Raw genomic sequence first — 17,299 nt, 5'->3', positions numbered from 1 at the left:
TCTCTCCCACCCTTGCCCTCGAGGGCAGGAGGCCAGCCATGCTGAGCTGTGACTGATGTGGCCTCTTAGGAACCCCTTCTCCTACCGGCACTGACACCCGGACCTGAGGAAGGCAGGGCTGTACCTCATCCCTGCAGCCTCACGGACCAGGCACTTTGAAGGGGCTCCGACATGTTGATTGGAATGCATGAGGGGCACTGAGACTTCCCGAGGGGTGGCAACCTGCCGCAGCCTCTGGGCCTCAGTTTCCCCTTCTGTAAGATGGGGGGGATGCAGGCCTAGTGGATCACTCGTGGATCTCCTAGCCTCAGGCTCTGCGACCTGGTGAGGTCACGGGGAGAAAATACTGAGTTGCATGGGCACCTTTCCCAGGTGAAAGCCAGGAGCCACGTTCATGGAAGCACCTGTAGCAAAGTGCAGTGGGGGTGGGCACTCCCCCGGGGGGAGGACAATCCAGGAGCCTCCAGGGTGGGGGAGGGGGATTGAGACAGCATCTCAGTGATGATGCATACCTACTGCAGAGAGAATGTTCCCTCCCTGTGCCTCCCAAGCCTTTTCCAGGACATTGAAGTGTCAGGGGACAAGTTAGAAAGCGTGCCGCACTGGATGTCAGGGTTCCTGGGTTCCCACCCTGTGTCTGTGCCTCCATTTCTACATCTGTAAAATGGGGATAAGAATACTAGTGCCTGTCTCGGGCTGGCTGTGTCCCCTTCCCAGCCCCGGTTTCCCCACTTGTAAAACAAAGCCTTTCTCCACGTGGTCTCAGAAGCCCCTTCCAGCGCTGACGTTCTTGCCGGGCACAATCTTGGGCTCTGGGTCAGCTCTGCTGCCAGGATTCTAGGCACTTGGCCTTGACTCCGGACTCTGTGTTCCCTGATTTTCTTATCAAATGATATTTACCAGGGAAACAAAGCTTGCCATACTCAGGCAGTCAATGAAAGCATAAAGGCCTCGTGGAAACCACTGCTTCTGGGGAAATGGGAAACCTCCAGAGGCCCAACCTCCAGAGGGACATTGAATCCTGTAGCAGCGGCACGCGGTGTGTTCTGGCTTCCTAGGGGACAGGCCATGGCCAGGAGGTGGCAGTGCCAGGAAAACCTCCCCTCTTGCAGTCACCCGCCCACGGAACGGCTTCTGTAATACTTGGACAAGGAGTGTTCTTGGTACCCAGCCCTAGGCTGGTCACACCAGGGAAGCCGGTGCAGATGAAACTCGGTTTGCTCCATCAAGGGGCTCCCAGTCTGATGAGGGATGTGTACTCAATTGTTTATTCATCAGATATTTATTGAGCACCTACCACGTGCCAGGAAATGGCCATATACTTACAATAGGAAACATCTTTGTTCTTGGGAGTTTGTGTCCAGTGCGTGAGACAAACATAAAACACATGTGTAGATGGGTAAGTGAGGTGATTATGGATAGTGACAAATAATGGGAAGAAAATCACGCAGGGTAATGGGGTCAAGAGTGATACAGGGGAGGTGGCAGTCAGTTTAGGGAGAGGGCTCAGGGGAGGCCCCTGGAGGCCACGAGGTTAAGTGCTTTCCAGACCTATGTCATTTAGTCCTCACAGCCAACCCAAGAGGAGGTACTAGCACTATTATCCCTATTTTGCAGACATAGATATAGAGGCACAGAGAAAGCAAGCAACTTGCTTGAAGTCACACAGCAAGGATCACAAAACCTTCCTGTGAGATCAGGCTGCTTAGTGTTGAGGCCGGAACCCAGGTGTCTTGACTCCTGGGCCAGCTATGTTGCACGGATGGAGGCAGTGTAGAAGGTCCAGCTGAGGCTCTGCTCTCTGGTGCCTGTGAGCAACCAGAGTCCTCAAAGCCACCTCTGCTACGAGGTGCACTCCTCCCCGATTCACCAAAGGCTCCTGAGCAGGTTACTGTCCCTCTGTGGCCTCGGTTTCCTCGTCCGTACAATGAGGGTAGAACCAGATAACCCTAAACGTCCTCTGCTAGTTCCAACTGAGGCACAGAGAGGTCTCGTGCGACCAGCCCGGCTTGCACAGCTGGCCTGACAATCCCAGCTGAAGGAGGTGGTGTGCTCCCGGTAGGCTCCAAGGAGCAAGGGGCTTTGTGCTTCTGGGCTCCTCCCACAGGGAGGTGGCAGTCAATCCAGGGATGGGGCAGACAGCTCCCGGGATCCCACTTACCGAGCAGCAGGCTGAGGCTACCAGGAGGGACCAGAGAGGGGCAGGGCCAGGGATTCCACCCTCACCCACCCCAGCGCCCCCAGGAAGGCTCTGACCCCTAGAAGTTCAGCGCATCCCTGGGTGGGACTCTCCCTGGAATAGCAACCCCTCCCCATCTCAATCAGTCCTCTGACTGTCCCCAGTGCTCAGAGGTCACCGTGCTTGTCACTGGTCCCTACAGCCTAGCTGTCCCCTGATGGGTCAAGTCCACCGGTGCTTGCCACGCGGGCAGGACCTGATGCCTCGCCCCAGCATGGCATGTGCCTGACAGTGCGTGAGCTCCCAGCTCCATGTGCATTTTCTGACAGAATCCTGGCGACAGCCTGTGAGCTGGGAGATGTTATAATCCCCGTTATATGAGGGGAAATGACTTGTCTAGGGTCATAACAGCCATCTGAGGCCAAAGCCCATGGTCTAAACCAGTGGTTCACAAACTTGAATGAGCATCAGAATCGCCTGGAGGGCTTGTGAAGATACAGATTGCTGGGTCCCACCCCCAAAGCTCCTAATTCAGCAGATCTGGGGTGGGGCCCAGGAACCTGCATTTCTCACAAGTTCCCAGATGATGCTGATGCTACAGGTGCCAGGGCCACACTTTGAGAACCACTGGTCTAAACCTCTAAGTCTTCAAAAAATACTAATTCTGTATATCTCTCTATTGATACCTATATCATACATGCATCAACAGCCGTATCTATACTCTTATCTATATGCGAATGTATTTCTCCTTCCTCCTTCCAATTGTCACCTCACCCCAGACACAGGAGGATGCCCCATCTGCGTACAAGTTAAGGACACACAGGTTTGGAGCTGAATCCCAGATCCACCATGTAACCTTGGATTCATTAGCTTCCCTGGGCCTCTGTCTCCCCATCTGTAAAATAGGGGTAAGGATGCCTCCTTCCTAGGATGATCGTGAGGTTTAAATTAGAAGAGGTTTGGGCTTCCCTGGTGGCGCAGTGGTTGCGAGTCCGCCTGCCGATGCAGGGGACGTGGGTTCGTGCCCCGGTCCGGGAAGATCCCACATGCCGCGGAACGGCTGGGCCCGTGAGCCATGGCCGCTGAGCCTGCGCGTCCGGAGCCTGTGCTCCGCAACGGGAGAGGCCACAACAGTGAGAGGCCCGCGTACCGCCAAAAAAAAAAAAAAAAAAATTAGAAAAGGTTTGCAAAACACCTAGCCCAGCACGAGGCAGCTAAGAGGTTCAGTAAGCCAGATTTCACTGTCTTTATTAACATTGTCTCTGGCCTGCCTGCTCTTGGGCACGGCTGTGGCTGCCTCTTTCTTGCCCCTGGTTTCAGCCCTGGCACAGAGAAGAGCCATCCACTGTTCCTGACTCCAGGGAGCTTTAAGCCAGTCTGAGAAGTGAACGCTCACAGGTTTGTGCCCACTGGCTCCTTGGAAAGGGGGTCCAGTCCTGCCCTGTTTCTGGATGTCAGGGTGGCCGGCCTCTGTGTGACCATCCTCCTGTAAGTCTGCCTGTCCAGACATCACATGTCTAGGGGAGGAGCCAGGATACATCCCAAGTTTGAAAATGACAGCCACACTTCAGTCTTGGCCAGTTTGTGACAGTTCCACGGTGCTTCCCATAGAGTATTCCACCTGATCCTTAACCGCGGCCCCTCAGGGCCAGGATAACCATTATCCCCAGTTCCCAGATGAGAAGACTGAGGCTCAGGGAGAGGAAAGGATTGGCTCTGGGCCCCACAGGGCTGTGGCTGTCCCTGGCCCAGAGCAGCATGGCTTCTGAGGTTCAGCAAGGTCCGGACTGGTGAGGGGAGGGCTGGGAGAGACAGTGGGGCTGAGTATAAGGCAGTTGCCCGTGTAGTATCTCCCATAACCCCGGCGGCCACGTCAGCCCATGGGGCAGAAACTGCACTATGCCCACTGCACAGACCCAGGCACAGAGAAGGAAGTGGCTTACTTAGCCAAGGTTGGGAGGATTAAATGAGATGATGCATAGCACAGAATGTTCTGGGCCCACGCACAGGCCGAGTGACCCATAAATAGTGTCTCTCTACAAACTACTATATATAAAAGCGATGAAAAACAAGGTCCTACTGTACAGCACAGGGAACTATATTCAATATCCTGTAATAAACCAGATGGAAAAGAATATGAAAAAGAATATGTATAGATGTATAACCAAACCACTTTGCTGTACAGCAGAAATTAACACAACATGTAAATCAGGGAATTCCCTGGATGTCCAGTGGTTAGGACTCCACGCTTTCACTGCCCAGGGCCTGGGTTCAGTCCCTGGTCAGGGAACTGAGATCCCACAAGCCATGCGACACAGCCAAAATAATAATAATAATAATAATTTTTTAAAAAATCTCTAAAAAAACCATTGAAAATCAACTGTACTTCAAAATAATTAAATGAATAATAATATCTCTCACAACAAATAGTGATCATGTCAGTTAAAAATTAGGCACAATTAGAAAGGTTTAAAAATTGCCCCACCTCCCCCTTCCTCCCCCATGACCGTCTCCTTTAAATATATTTCAAGGCAGGTTTCAAAAATTAAAGTCAACTCATGGTTTTGGCCTGTCTGTGGCATTGCATAGAAAGACCGTTTCTTGTCACACACACGCACACAGAGACCTTCCCTCCAGGTAAGTGGAGGTCATTGAAAGCTGGGGTCTCCTTTGGGCCTAAGCCCTTAGGTCTCCTAAGGGACCCTAAGGGCTGTGCAAGGAACAGTGGGGCAAGACGGCCCCTGTCCAATTTGGGGGTCAAAGGGAAACTTCCCAGGACAGTGGGGAGAGGGTAACCTAGAGGGTGGGGAGCGCCCAGGCCCCCACCTACATCAGAAGCACAGAGCAGGTCCGCCGGAGAACTGGGCACCCCAGCCCACTATCACCAAGCCTGCATCCTTCCAGAACATTCTAACGCGCTGTTTCCAGAGGCTTCTGGGTAGAGATCAAACTGCGAGTGCAGCTGTAATTTCACGCCTATAACATCCCCGCTCTGTGGTGGGGAAAGACATTTGGGAGCCCCATGGGTGACACCGAGGGTTCGTGCTACACACACTCATTAAAATGTTTTCATCCGAGCAGCAGATAAATTATAAGCCAGTTTGAAAGTTGCGTGCTGGGCCCCGGGAACGCACTGTGCACAGTCACAGAAGCCTCTCGGAGGCTCTTCTTAGGGGTGTGGGTTATGCGGGGAGCGTGTTCAGGCTGGGACGTTACAATCAATTACATGTTGAGAGGCCCAGATACTCCCACCTGCTGAAGCCAAAAGAGGCTGTTCTTTTGGTTTTGCCGCAAGACCAAGGCACAGGGTATCTTGGCCACCCTCACCGTGCAGAGTTGCCACTGAGGGGGCCTTTAACACAGAGCTAATAATCAAGGTCACTAGCCATCAAGCACGGCTATCTGCCCAGCCCTGTGTGCTGAGTATTCAATCCATGGTTCATCATGTGACCGTCATGAGCACCTCCCGATGCAGGCATTGTCACCCCCATTTTACAGATGAGGAAACGGAGGCTCTGAGAGTTTAAGGGGCTCACCCACACGAGTGCCAGAGCTGGGGCTCCCAGCAGGTCTGGCTAAGATCAGAGCTGGTGTTCCTAACAGCATCTCTGAGCTCCCAAGGGGAAACATCCCAACCTTTGGCACAAAAGCTGTTAGTGACACAAATGTCAAGCAAGCATGAGGGGGAGGAGGGAGCAGTGCAGAGTAGAGAGAGTGGGGACCTTGGGGAGACTGAGCCCCAACTGGGAGCACTTGGCACTCAAAACTCAGATGGCCAGTGGGGCTGCTGTCCCTCTAGGGGACTTACAGGAGTCTGGGGGGAGGAAAAGCACGTCCATCAGTGCCCCCCCTTCTCCATTCCTGTGCCCCAGTCCCCGTGAGTGGTTCTCCCATCCGCTAGTACCCAGCGCCCCCCTCACTACTTAGATGCTCTGAACGGAGCACTGAACTTGGAGTCCAGCCGACCTGGGTCCAAATCCAGGTCAGTGTCCACGTGTGACATGGACAGTCCAGTATCGAACTTTTCTGTCTGGTAAAAACAATATCAGAATGTCTTTTTGGTTGAAATATATTAGAAGATGACTTGGCTGTCCATACACACGGGCATTCTAAATCTCATTTATTCATTCATTCTTCATTCATTCATTTATTTACCAAATATTTATGGAGCACCTGGTACATTCAGGTGCTGTCGTATGCATGGGAACTCAGCTTCGGCGATTGGACAGACAAAATTCCACGTCCTCAAGGAACAGTCAGTGCAGGAAGCGAGGCAGACACAAACAAGTAGACAGCTGGGACCTGTGATATGTCAGAGGGTAGTCAAGCAAAGCAGAGGGAAGTGGGGCTATTGTGAACAAGGTGGACAGCGAGGCCTCTCTAAGAAGGTGACACTCAAAGAAGGTGAGGTCCGAGCCATGTGGGTTTCATGCCTTCATGCAACCAATTCCATGGCTACTTACTTATTCATCAGCTCCCCCGTGCCAAGCAGAGTTCTAGGTGCTGAGGACATGTCCCACTGAGGGATGTAGCTCATGGTACAGATGCAGAAGCAAGGTCTGGGGACTGTGCTGCATCCCCAGGGCTGCCCATCACACGTGATTATAATCTGGGGGCTTAAAGCGAAAGGAATGTATTGTCTCGCAGTTCTGGAGGCTAGAAGTCCAAAATGAAGGTGTCGGCAGGGCTATACTCCTTCTGACAGCTCTAGAGAAGGGTCCTTCCTTGCCTCTTCCAGCTTCTGGTGGTTGCCAGCAATTCTCACATCCTTGACCTGTAAACGCATCATTCCCATCTCTGCCTCCATCCTCACCTGGCGTTCGCCCTCTGTGCGTCTGTGTCCCTGTGTCCCAATTTCCCTCTCCTTGTAAGGACACAAGACAATGGATGAGGGCCCACCCTAATCCATTATGACCTCGTTTTAACTTTACATCTGCAGAGACCTTATTTCCAAATAAGGTCCCATTCACAGGGTAAGGACTGCAACGTATGTTTTGGGGGGACACAATTAAACCCACAACAGAAACTGACCCAGGAGGGAGCAGGGCAGATTCACTGTCTGATTCCAAAGCCCATACTCTTGGCTCCCAACTACAAGAGTCACGGTTCATTGTGTGTTTGCTCACCTGCCACGCACCGTGCTAAGCTTTTCATAAGGGAACTTATTGAACAGTCACGACAGCTCTGGAAGGCAGGTACTGCCACTTCCCTTTGGACAGATGAAGAATCTGAGAGGTTACATCACTTACCCAGGCCACCCAGCCAGCTAGTGCCAGAGCAAGGGTAAATGCGTCCTGTACGCTTAACCACTCCCTCTACTAGACGTCCCAGAGGATTGTTAAGCATTAGTAAAATGTTCTATCTTGGGATCCCTGTGTCTCTTCTGGAGGCTTCCAAGTGAGGTTGGCAGATAAAGGTAGAACTTTGCAACCCGAGGCCACAATGGCACCAAACCACACTGTATGCTTTTCTACACCTGAGGCCAGGGGACGCGGAGAACAGTTGTTAATAAACTTCGCATAGCTTGCCTTTTTTTTTTCAGTGTGTTTTACTGAATTTTTATTAAGTGCATCTGGTGCTTTTTTTCCCCCCTTGTTTTTGTTTAAATTGATTTTTATTGCGGTAGAATTCACATAACTTATAATTCACTCATTTAAAGTACACGATTCAGTGGTTTTCTGGCCTGGCCTCGTGGAAATGGGCTCAGCCTCTGTCACCCCCCAGCCTGCCTGTAGGTCTCACCAGCCCCAGAGCGAGTTTCTTCTAATAGAATAAAATGGAGTACAGAAATAAACCCTCACATTGATAGTTAACTGATTCTCGACAAGGATGCCAAGACACTTCCATGAGGAAAGAAGAGTCTGTTCCAAAAAATGGTGCTGGGACAACCAGATAGCCACGTGCAAATAATAAAGGTAGACTTTCCCTAACACCGTGTACAAAACTTAACTCGAAATCCATCATCAACCTAAACATAAGAGTTAAAACTATAAAACTCTTAGAAGAAACACACAGGAGAAAATTGTGATTGTGATTCCATTGGTCTATCTATCTCCAGTGTGAGTTGCTTGCTCCCCTGCCGTGTGACTTTGGACCACAAGTTCATGGGAAGTTCTCCCGTGGCCAGTTCCTGGAACTTTCCCATTAGAAGAATCTCACCCTGGGGCTGGTGAGGGCTAAAAACATTCCTGGCAGGGTGACGAAGGCTGAGCCCACTTCCTTGAGGCCAGGACAGAATCTAGGATTTCTGGAGAGCTCTGAAGCTCTGCTTTCTGAGACCAGATTCTTTTATTTTTTAAAGGTTACACTCCATTGATAGTTATTATAAAATATTGGCTATATTCCCCATGTTGTACAATGTATCCTTGTAGCTTATTTCTCCTTTTCTTAAACAATGTTTATTTGTATTGGGGTATAGTTGATTGGCAATGTTGTGTTAGTCTGAGGTGTACAGCAAAGTGATTCAGTTACACATATATGTATATCTATTCTTTTTCAAATTCTCTTCCCATTTAGGTTATTACAGAATATTGAGTAGAGTTCCTATGCTATACAGTAGGTCCTTGTTGATTATCTATTTTATATATAGTAGTGTGTATATGTTAATCCCAACTTCCCAATTTATCCCTCCCCCCCCACCCCTTATAGCTTATTTTATACCCAGTAGTTTGTACGTCTTGCTCCCCTATGCTTATCTTTCCCGTCTCCCCATAGGTAACCACCAGTTTGCTCTCTATATCTGTGAGTCTGCTTCTTTTTTGTTATATTCACTAGTTAGTTGTATTTTTCAGATTCCACATATAAGCGATATCATACAGTATTTGTCTTTCTCTGTCTGACTTATTTCACTAAGCATAATAACCTCCAAGTCCACCCATGTTGCAGCAAATGGCAAAGTTTCATTCTTTTTAGCAGCTGAGTAGTATTCCATTGTGTGTGTGTGTGTATATATATATATATATATATATACACCACACCTGCTTCACCCGTTCGTCTGTTGATGGACACTTAGCTTGCTTCCATATCTTGGCAATTATAAATAATGCTGCTATGAACATTGGGGTGCATGTATCTTTTTGAATTTGTGTTTTGGGGGTTTTCAGATATATACCCGGGAGTGGAATTGCTGGGTTCTATGGTAGTTCTGTTTTTAGTTTTGTGTAAATGGGTACAGCCGCAGTGGAAAGCAGTGAGACCAGATTCTGGAGCTCCAGTCTCTGAATTCCCAGCCCAGTCCTCCTCTCTAAAAGAGGAGCGTGTTCCCAGGACCAATAATTGGAGTGTTGAGGACTTCTCTTGACTTGGGCAGGAGAAATGTCTCTGGCTCCAAGCAGGATGGGGAGATGTGAGGGCTGAGGGCAGACTCTGCATCCCTCAAAGACCTACTGCTTCTCCCCAGGCCTGAGCAGAGCAGAAGCACAGCCCTGCCTCTCTGTAGGATGCCAGTGGGAAAGTGGGCTTCAGCTGAATTCAAAGCCTGCCTGTGGGGCAGGACAGCGGTGGGGGCCTGGGAGGCTGTCTGCGGGACCAGCGCACAGCTGCTGGAAATGGTGGTCCAGGGAGCAGGTTAGTCATTGGAGGGAGACGGCTGGTCTGAGAATCCCTGGGGGTCCCCAGGCAGGGTAGCTGGGAGGCAAGATTCAGAGCCACCACTATAGCCCTCTCTGTAGCCCAGGACACCTGCTGGGTGAGAAAGGATCAACTCATTCCCTTGTCGTGCAGCAGGAGAGGATGAGCCACCTGCTGGGCTTGAACCGGCCCCAGGCGAGTGCAGTGGCCACGGGCTAGGAGGAAAGGGCGGGTTGGGACCCTCCCAGCCAGGGCTGCAGAGGAGTCCTGGGGCGCTGAGGGGAAGAGGGTGCAAACCCAAATCTCCACCTCCCACCCCAGAAGCCCCCAGGGTCCTGAAGACCAGACCTGGGCCTTTTGTCCCCCAGGCAAACATCTGGGTACCTCCAAGCCCTCTCCCCTCCCCCATCAGCCTTCCCACCCACCCTGGGTGAGTGACAGTAAATGCCGGTGGTCCTCCAAACTGGGAACAGACGGCTGGGTAAAACCCCAGTTGAAGAACTACACCTCTGTTCAGTAGGTAGACTAGAAACAGCCTTTACTTCCTTAGAGAATCGATGGGTGTTTAAGGGTATAGGCCTTGGCTTCAGCCATAAATTCGAAACCCAGCTCTGCAACTACGAGTAATAAAAGCAGGAAATGCTTATAGGGCATTTGCTACACACCAGGCACGGCCCTGCTTTACACCTGTTAACGCATTTAATTGTCAGAGCAGACCTCTCACGTAGGGTCTTCGGTTACTTTCCCCGTTTTACAGGTGTGAAAATGGAGAGGTTAAAAATGTCACCTGAGGGCACAGGTCCAGCAAGGCCAGAAATGGGATTCAAACCCAGGCAGGCTGGCTCCAGAAGCAGTGGTTAGAGACCTAACCACTACGCTACACTGACAGCCTATTTAATCTCCTTGAACCTCAGTTTTCCTATCTGCTAAATGGGGACTGCAGTAGCATCTCCCCTGTTGAGGCACGAAATGTAAAGGTTTATGTCCCAAGCTCACACTGGGCACTCGTGAAAAGAGTAGTAGTGCTTACTTCTCACCCATTTTGCCCTAACCTTCACCCTGGAAATGGCAGTAGGGCCAGGGAATAGGATCAGAGCTGCAGGAAGTGACATCAGCCCAGTGGGAGCCTTATAAGCCAGGCAGTGACAACTGTGGCCTCCTACCCTGGGCCCTGGTGGAGGAGATCAGGAAGGGACCGATCCAGCAGCCTTGAGTCCAATCCCATCCCTCCACAGTCTCACTGTGACTTATCCTCTCCCAGCCTCAGTTTCCTCAGCTAGAAACTGGGGGTAATGAAGGTTCCTACTTCATAGGGCTGTTGTGGGAACTAAAGAAGATCGTGCTCAGCCTGGTCTGCTGGCAGGTTCTGAAGGCAGGGAGGGCAGTTAGGAGGGGAGAGATGGCAAGAGCCAGCCCAGGGTTCAGTCAGGAGAGGCTGAGCATGTGAGGCGTTTCCAGACAGAAGCCACAGGGCATGGGGACCAACTGGAAAGACGGGGGCAGATGTGGAGGTCATGGCAGGACCTGGCACAGGTTGGAGATGTTCCCCTGAGAAGGTACCAGTGAAACCACGTGACCTCACTCGGCAGACGGCGACCGCAGAAAATGGGCCGCTGGCGTGAAGAGGCCAGGGCTGCAGTCCTCAGGACCTCTGCAGACCTCCTCCCCACCAGTCGGGGCTTCTAGATGGGCATCAGGGGCTGGAGGCAGCTGGCTGGGCTTGGCTGCCAGAGGCGGGGCTGGAGCCCAGAGGACTGAGGCCAGGGTGGCCAGGGTCTTCCAGGATGGACATAAAGCCTGTTCGGAGACCGGACACTGATGTCTTGAGTGCCTGGACCTGGCCAGGGACCTGGAGGAAAGTTGTGCACTCTGCCCACCTGCCCGCCCACGGGCCCTCAGCCAGCTGAGGCCACTGGCTGAGACCTCATTCAGAGAGGGGCCAAACAGATGGGTTTGGGGCTCAGAGGAGCTCTTTGCAGCTAACTGGGTCATCTATCAAGGACGGTCACTTCCCAGCTTCAGCCGCAAAGCCCAGAGCCTGCTGACCACCTCCTGGACAGGCTTCTAGAGTCCTCGGTCCCTGCCTCTCTGCACACAGCCCCGCAAAGGAGGACTGCCCTTGACCGCAGCCCACTGTGTGCTCAGCGACAGGCCCAGCACAGTACATTAGCTCACCAATCCTCCCTCACGTCTACCCACTCCTCGGCAGGCCCTATGCTGCCTCAGTTATGGGGGCAAACTGCAGACGGCTCAGAGAGGGCAGAGAACTTGCCTGATGTCCCACAGCAGTGAGTGGGCTGGGCTTTGAGCTCAGGTCTGCTGAAAGCCAGAGCCCCCGATTTTTCCACTACACAAGGCTGCCAGGAGGGACATGGCTCCTCCCTGAGTGTGGGCAGCCTTTTGGGCCTCGGCCAGACACCGAGGCTCCGCTCAATAGGGCCAGCATGGAATATTTGGGCTGCACTGTCAGCTGCTCCTCCTAGCTGTCCGGAAAGTCAGCAAGATCAGTGTCCCCATTTTACAGCAGAGAACACTGAGTCTGCTAATAAAGGGAAGCCTAGAATAGGAACCTGAATGTTCTCTGATTACCACTCTCCCTCCATGGGGACCTGAGTCCCTGAGCTGGGGATGGAAACAGGGCCTTTGAAGCACATCCACTCAAAGGGCTCGATTTGGAACGCTGTGGAAGCCCTCTGACCCGTGATCATGGCTGGAAGGTACAACGCTTTGTCAAGCACCATATGCACTGTTTTGTGCATCTTTTCCCTGGGGCCACAGAGCTGACGTCACCAGCTCTTCTCTGAGGGAAACAGACCATTTGCTTATTCATTCATCACACTTACAAGTCCTCGTTTCAACTAATATCTATAAGCCCCTATTATGTGCCTGCCATGGGGGAAGGACCGAGAGATCCATCTTAATATTAGTGGTGAATTTTCTAGTTACAGGGGGCCAACCACTGCTCTAAGCACTTTAAATGTATTAATCGATTTACTCCTCACAACCCTAGGAGGTAGGTACTTACTCATTTTAATAAATGAGGAAACTGAGGCCCAGAGAGGTTAAGTAATTCACCCAAGGTCACACAGCAAGTGAGTGGCAGAGCTTGTTTTCAAACCCAGACCACCTGGCTAAGGAGCCACCTTACAGCCTCTCATGGAATGGCCTGTCATGCCCTCCTGAGCTGAGCTAGAAATTCATCTGCTCCCTGGAATTGTCCAAGCAGGTGGCTACAGTCCCCCAAGGCTCTCACCAACTCCCTGGACCTTCTGTATCTCACAGACCAGGGCTCGCCTCTCGTTCCAGGGTTGCCTCTCTCCACCTACTATCCACCCATCTCGGCTCCAGCCTCCCGACCCCACCAGAGCGGGCCTGCAGGTGCATCGTTAAACCGTGACAAGTGTTAGGTCCATGCGATGCTTTATCCTTTCCACCACTGGGAGTTGGATTTAGTGTCTCTGGCAGAAGGTAAACTTCCCCTCCCTGGGACAGGCCCCTTAATTACAAGGGACATGTGGCCGCCCAAACTGTCGTGCATCAGGCCCAGTGATTTAAGGAACAGGCCCAAGGCTAAAGTTACAGGTGTTAACAGAGCTGAATCAGGAGCTGGGAGAGCAGGGATGGGGCGGCTGTGGGAGGTGGTGAGCCGGTCCCTGGAAGAGCGTCTGCTGCTTATAGCCACTCCTGGGGAAAGGGAAGTAATCCCACCGCCTCACGTACAGAAGGGGAAACAGACCAGGACCACGCTCCAAGTATAGCTCGTGTTGGGGTCGGCACTGCTGTCTCTGCTGCCAGCCTGCAGGGAGCCCTGGACTCACTGAGTCTCCCCATCTGTACACAAGGAGGCAGCTCACTGCCTAGGAGTGATAATCTTCCCAACAGATAATCTTAATAACAAAAACTAACACTGACAGAGTGCTTGTTATGTTCCAGGCATGGTACTAAGTTCATTATGAGTGTTCTCTTGTTTAATTCTCAGCTGGTGAGAGAATGATCATGGTTATGCCCATTTTACAGAAGAGGAAACTGAGGCTCAGAGAGATGAAGCAACTGGCCCAAGATTGCTTGGCTAACAAGTGACCAAATGGAGGTTCTCAGCCCCTCTCTCTGAATCCAGACCCTGACCTGTATGCTCCAGGGATAATGAGAGGGATATAAGACCCAGTGTCTGCCCTGAAGGAGTCCCTGAATGATGGGGAGACAAATAAGGGCACAGGTTTCTAGAATTCCAGCAGATGGAAAATAAGAACGATGGGGGAGGACTAGGGTGCAAGGTGAGGGATGTGAGAGCTCCCAGGACGGAGGCTCTCCCCGAGGGGCTGGCATCAGGAAGGCTTCATGGAGGAGGTGGCGTAGAGCTGGGCCAAGTAGGCTGGGGCAGACAGGACAGGAGGCATTTCAGGCAGAAGGAGCCCTGTAAGCAACGGTGTGGGAACAGGAAAGCATGGCAAGTAGAGAGCATTCCTGTGTGGCGGGACCCCAAGGCACAGGAAGGAGCGGGTAGCAAGAAACAATAATAATAACAGCAACAATAAGGACAACGGCTGACATCTATTCAGTGCTTACTGGGTGCCAGGCCAGGGTCTAAAGGTCTAAATTCTTTATACAATGCTCACAAGAACCCTATGAGATAGATACTGAGGAAAACAGGAAAACAGGCACAGAGAGGGTAAGTGACTTGCCAAGGTCACCCAGCTAACAGGTGGCAGAGCCAGGATGTGAAGTTGGACAGGCTGGCTCCTGAGCCCATAGAAGGCCAACTGCTGTGCTCCAGGTGGGAGCAGGGGAGGTGAGGTAAGAGCCTCTTGGGAAAGTTCTTCTTGCATGCCAAGCTGCTGGGGGCCCTGCCTTCCCTCTGTCCACCGGGCTTGGTCACAGGCAGAGAGGAAAAGTGAGGGGGCCCTGAATCCAGTGACGTCTGTCCAGGGATGCCATGGGAGCCAGGATGGGCCTGGGAAACTCCCCGAGGCAGCCGGGGGACTTGGGAGCAGTTGTGAGGGTAGAGAGTGTATTCACTGCGAAACTCTGGTGCCAGGCATGCCTCCCAGCTGATTTTCCCGTGGATCCCAGGCCCATCAGAGCAGAGACCCCAACTCCTGAGGCTCCCCATCAGGAAGAGCCTGGGCCCTTCTCTGCTGAGCGGTCCTGCTGTCTGACAGCTGTCTGACAACCATCTTTGACGGTTTTCCTCTTCTCTAACATTGAACCCTCTGCTGCCCCCTCTGGACCTCCCACATAAAGCCATAGACTTTTTGAACTGGAGGGGGATTTTAGGACCCACCTAGACCAGCCCCCCTCACCAGACCACACAGGAAACCGGTGCCTGGAGAGACACCCCACAGAAGGCGAGAAGCAGGGCCAGGCTGAGGGCTTAAGCCAGACATGGGTTCAAGTCCTAGCCTTGGTCCTTATTGGCTGAGTAGCCACGGACCAGTGCGTTTGAAAACCTCAGTTTCTGCCTCTGTAAAACGGAGATAATAATTCCTGCTTCTAGGTTCTGTAAGGCTCTAATGCATTAAAGCATTTAGCATGGAACCTGCCTCAGAGTGACCAGTGAGCAGAAGTGATGGTCAAGGGCCCTCCCCACCCCTCACCCAACCCGCTGTGTGCTGGGGACCCCACGGACCCCAGACTCAGGGTGCAGAGGAGGATACTCACTGAGCAAATCCAGCCCCCCCCCCACCAGTCACCCCCTCAAACATCAGCTCAGCCCATGCTCGCTGAGATCTGCTCTGTGCTGCCCTTAGCTGGGGCCCTGGTCAGCAGGATGACCCAATGTCCTTACCTGAGGAAGCTCCCAGGCCAGTGACCAGAGTGAGTGGTGTCGGCAAAGTCCAGCCACTGTTCAGGCCAGTGATGGAGGTTACTGTTCATAAATATGATGGCCAGTAGGTACAGGGACTTACCAGTACCAGGCATCCTGCAAAGCGTGCCACGAACATGAACCCTATGCAGTAGGTACTGTTGTGATGCCCATTTTACAGATGAGAGAACTGAGGCCGGAGCAGACCTGGTGAGGGATGAGGTTAGAGAGGTCAGAGATGAGACAGGTGGCCAAGGTCTCAGCACATGGGCCATGGAAAGACCAGGGGAAGAGATCATGAGGGCTGGATCTCTGAGACTCCCCCACCCCCAAGTCAAGCCCTACCGCCCTAGCCAGGAGTTGGATCCCAAGAGGAATGAGCTTGGCTCTGCCTCGCCCTGCTCTTGGAAAAGACACAGTCCAGTAGCTGTGTGATAAAGCCAGTAGAGTTAAATGCTCATCGATGAAACTGGGTGATGGATTCATGAGTGTTCATTGTACATTTATTTGAGCTTTCTGATAGGTTTGAATGTTTTCATAGTAAAATGTCAAGGAGGAAATAATACACAATCCTTTTCCCACAAAGCGCCCCTTCTCCATGGCTCTTCCCCTCCCCGCTACCCCCCACTTGCCTCCCCTGGAAATTGCTTTGTGAAAAGTGAGAAGCAAGAATGATCGCTTGCCCTCTGACTCAGGAAGTCAATCCTAGAATGCTGATGGGACAGGAAAGACTATGGCTGCAGAGTCCTATGGGAAGGGAGGGCTCGGAGCTGGGGGGCTGGGGGTTTGGGAAGTTCTGCTGGGAGGTTGGTGGGGGTACGCCCAGCCAAGCACTTCAGTCCTCACAGGCACCGGCAGGCCCCAGTGTCACCCTTGTCCTATGCGGGAGGCCCAGGAAGCTAGCACCTGCCTAAGGGACACATTGCCGGTGAGCAGAAAGCCTGTGACCTGGGAGCCAGGTGCCCCAGGGGCTGGGTGGGGAAGTCCAGGGGTGAGCTCTCTTCTAAGCCCCAGAACACCAGGACCCGATGCTTGAGGGGGACACAGTTCTGCTGGAAGGGACAGAGGTTTTCCAGCGTTGGGGAAGAGGGCGTGAGACCCACCCAGAACCTCCAGGCTCCAGCCTATTGTTCTCAGGGGCTTGGGAGGGGGGCGGGGGGTTAATAGAGTAGCCTGAACTTGAAGTTGAACTTGAGCTGAGCGTCACTGCCCCTGGCCAGATCTCAAATGTGCTTGCCCACTTGCCAGGGCCTCCCCCAAGCTTCCACAGGCTTCTGGAGACTTCGTTCATAAAGCTAAAACGATGGCACCTGGTGAAATCGCCCATGTGTATTATATATACCTCTGGGATACATTGAAAACATCCCCCAAATAGCCAGCCTTGCTGCTATTTAAAATGGGTTCGTGTCACACCCCACAGATTTCATCTCTGCGGAAATGGCACTTATCGTGGGCCTGAACACATTCACTCTATTGCCACATAAACTACAGTGGCGTGGCAGGGCTGGGGCAGTCACACGCGGTAGCCGCAGACAGGCTGCTGGACAGGCTGCCTCCGGACAGTGAAGCCGAGGTGTAGGGAGGGTCCACCTGGGGTTGGCAGCCCAGGAGGCCAATCAGAAGACATGGAACGTGGACAAGCAGCCAATCAGGGCACAAGCAGAAAGTTGCTCCACTTGTAGGGGCAGGTAGTTTGGGGATTTGAGGTCCTTTGATCCGATCAGTGCATACAGCCGGAAAGCCTCCAG

The 17,299-nt window shown here is 52.4% G+C and overlaps 1 protein-coding gene across 7 annotated transcripts in view; it reads left to right on the top strand.

Moving 5' to 3' along the window:
- IGSF21 (immunoglobin superfamily member 21) overlaps positions 1-17,299 on the top strand; it is a 269,749-nt gene that overhangs the window by 229,894 nt on the left and 22,556 nt on the right. The window lies entirely within an intron of this gene.

The sequence above is a fragment of the Globicephala melas genome, chromosome 1 (genome assembly GCF_963455315.2).
Source record: "Globicephala melas chromosome 1, mGloMel1.2, whole genome shotgun sequence".
Lineage (NCBI taxonomy): Eukaryota > Metazoa > Chordata > Mammalia > Artiodactyla > Delphinidae > Globicephala > Globicephala melas.
The sequence above is the reverse complement of the archived record's forward strand: the minus strand, read 5'-3'. Positions and strand labels throughout refer to the sequence as shown.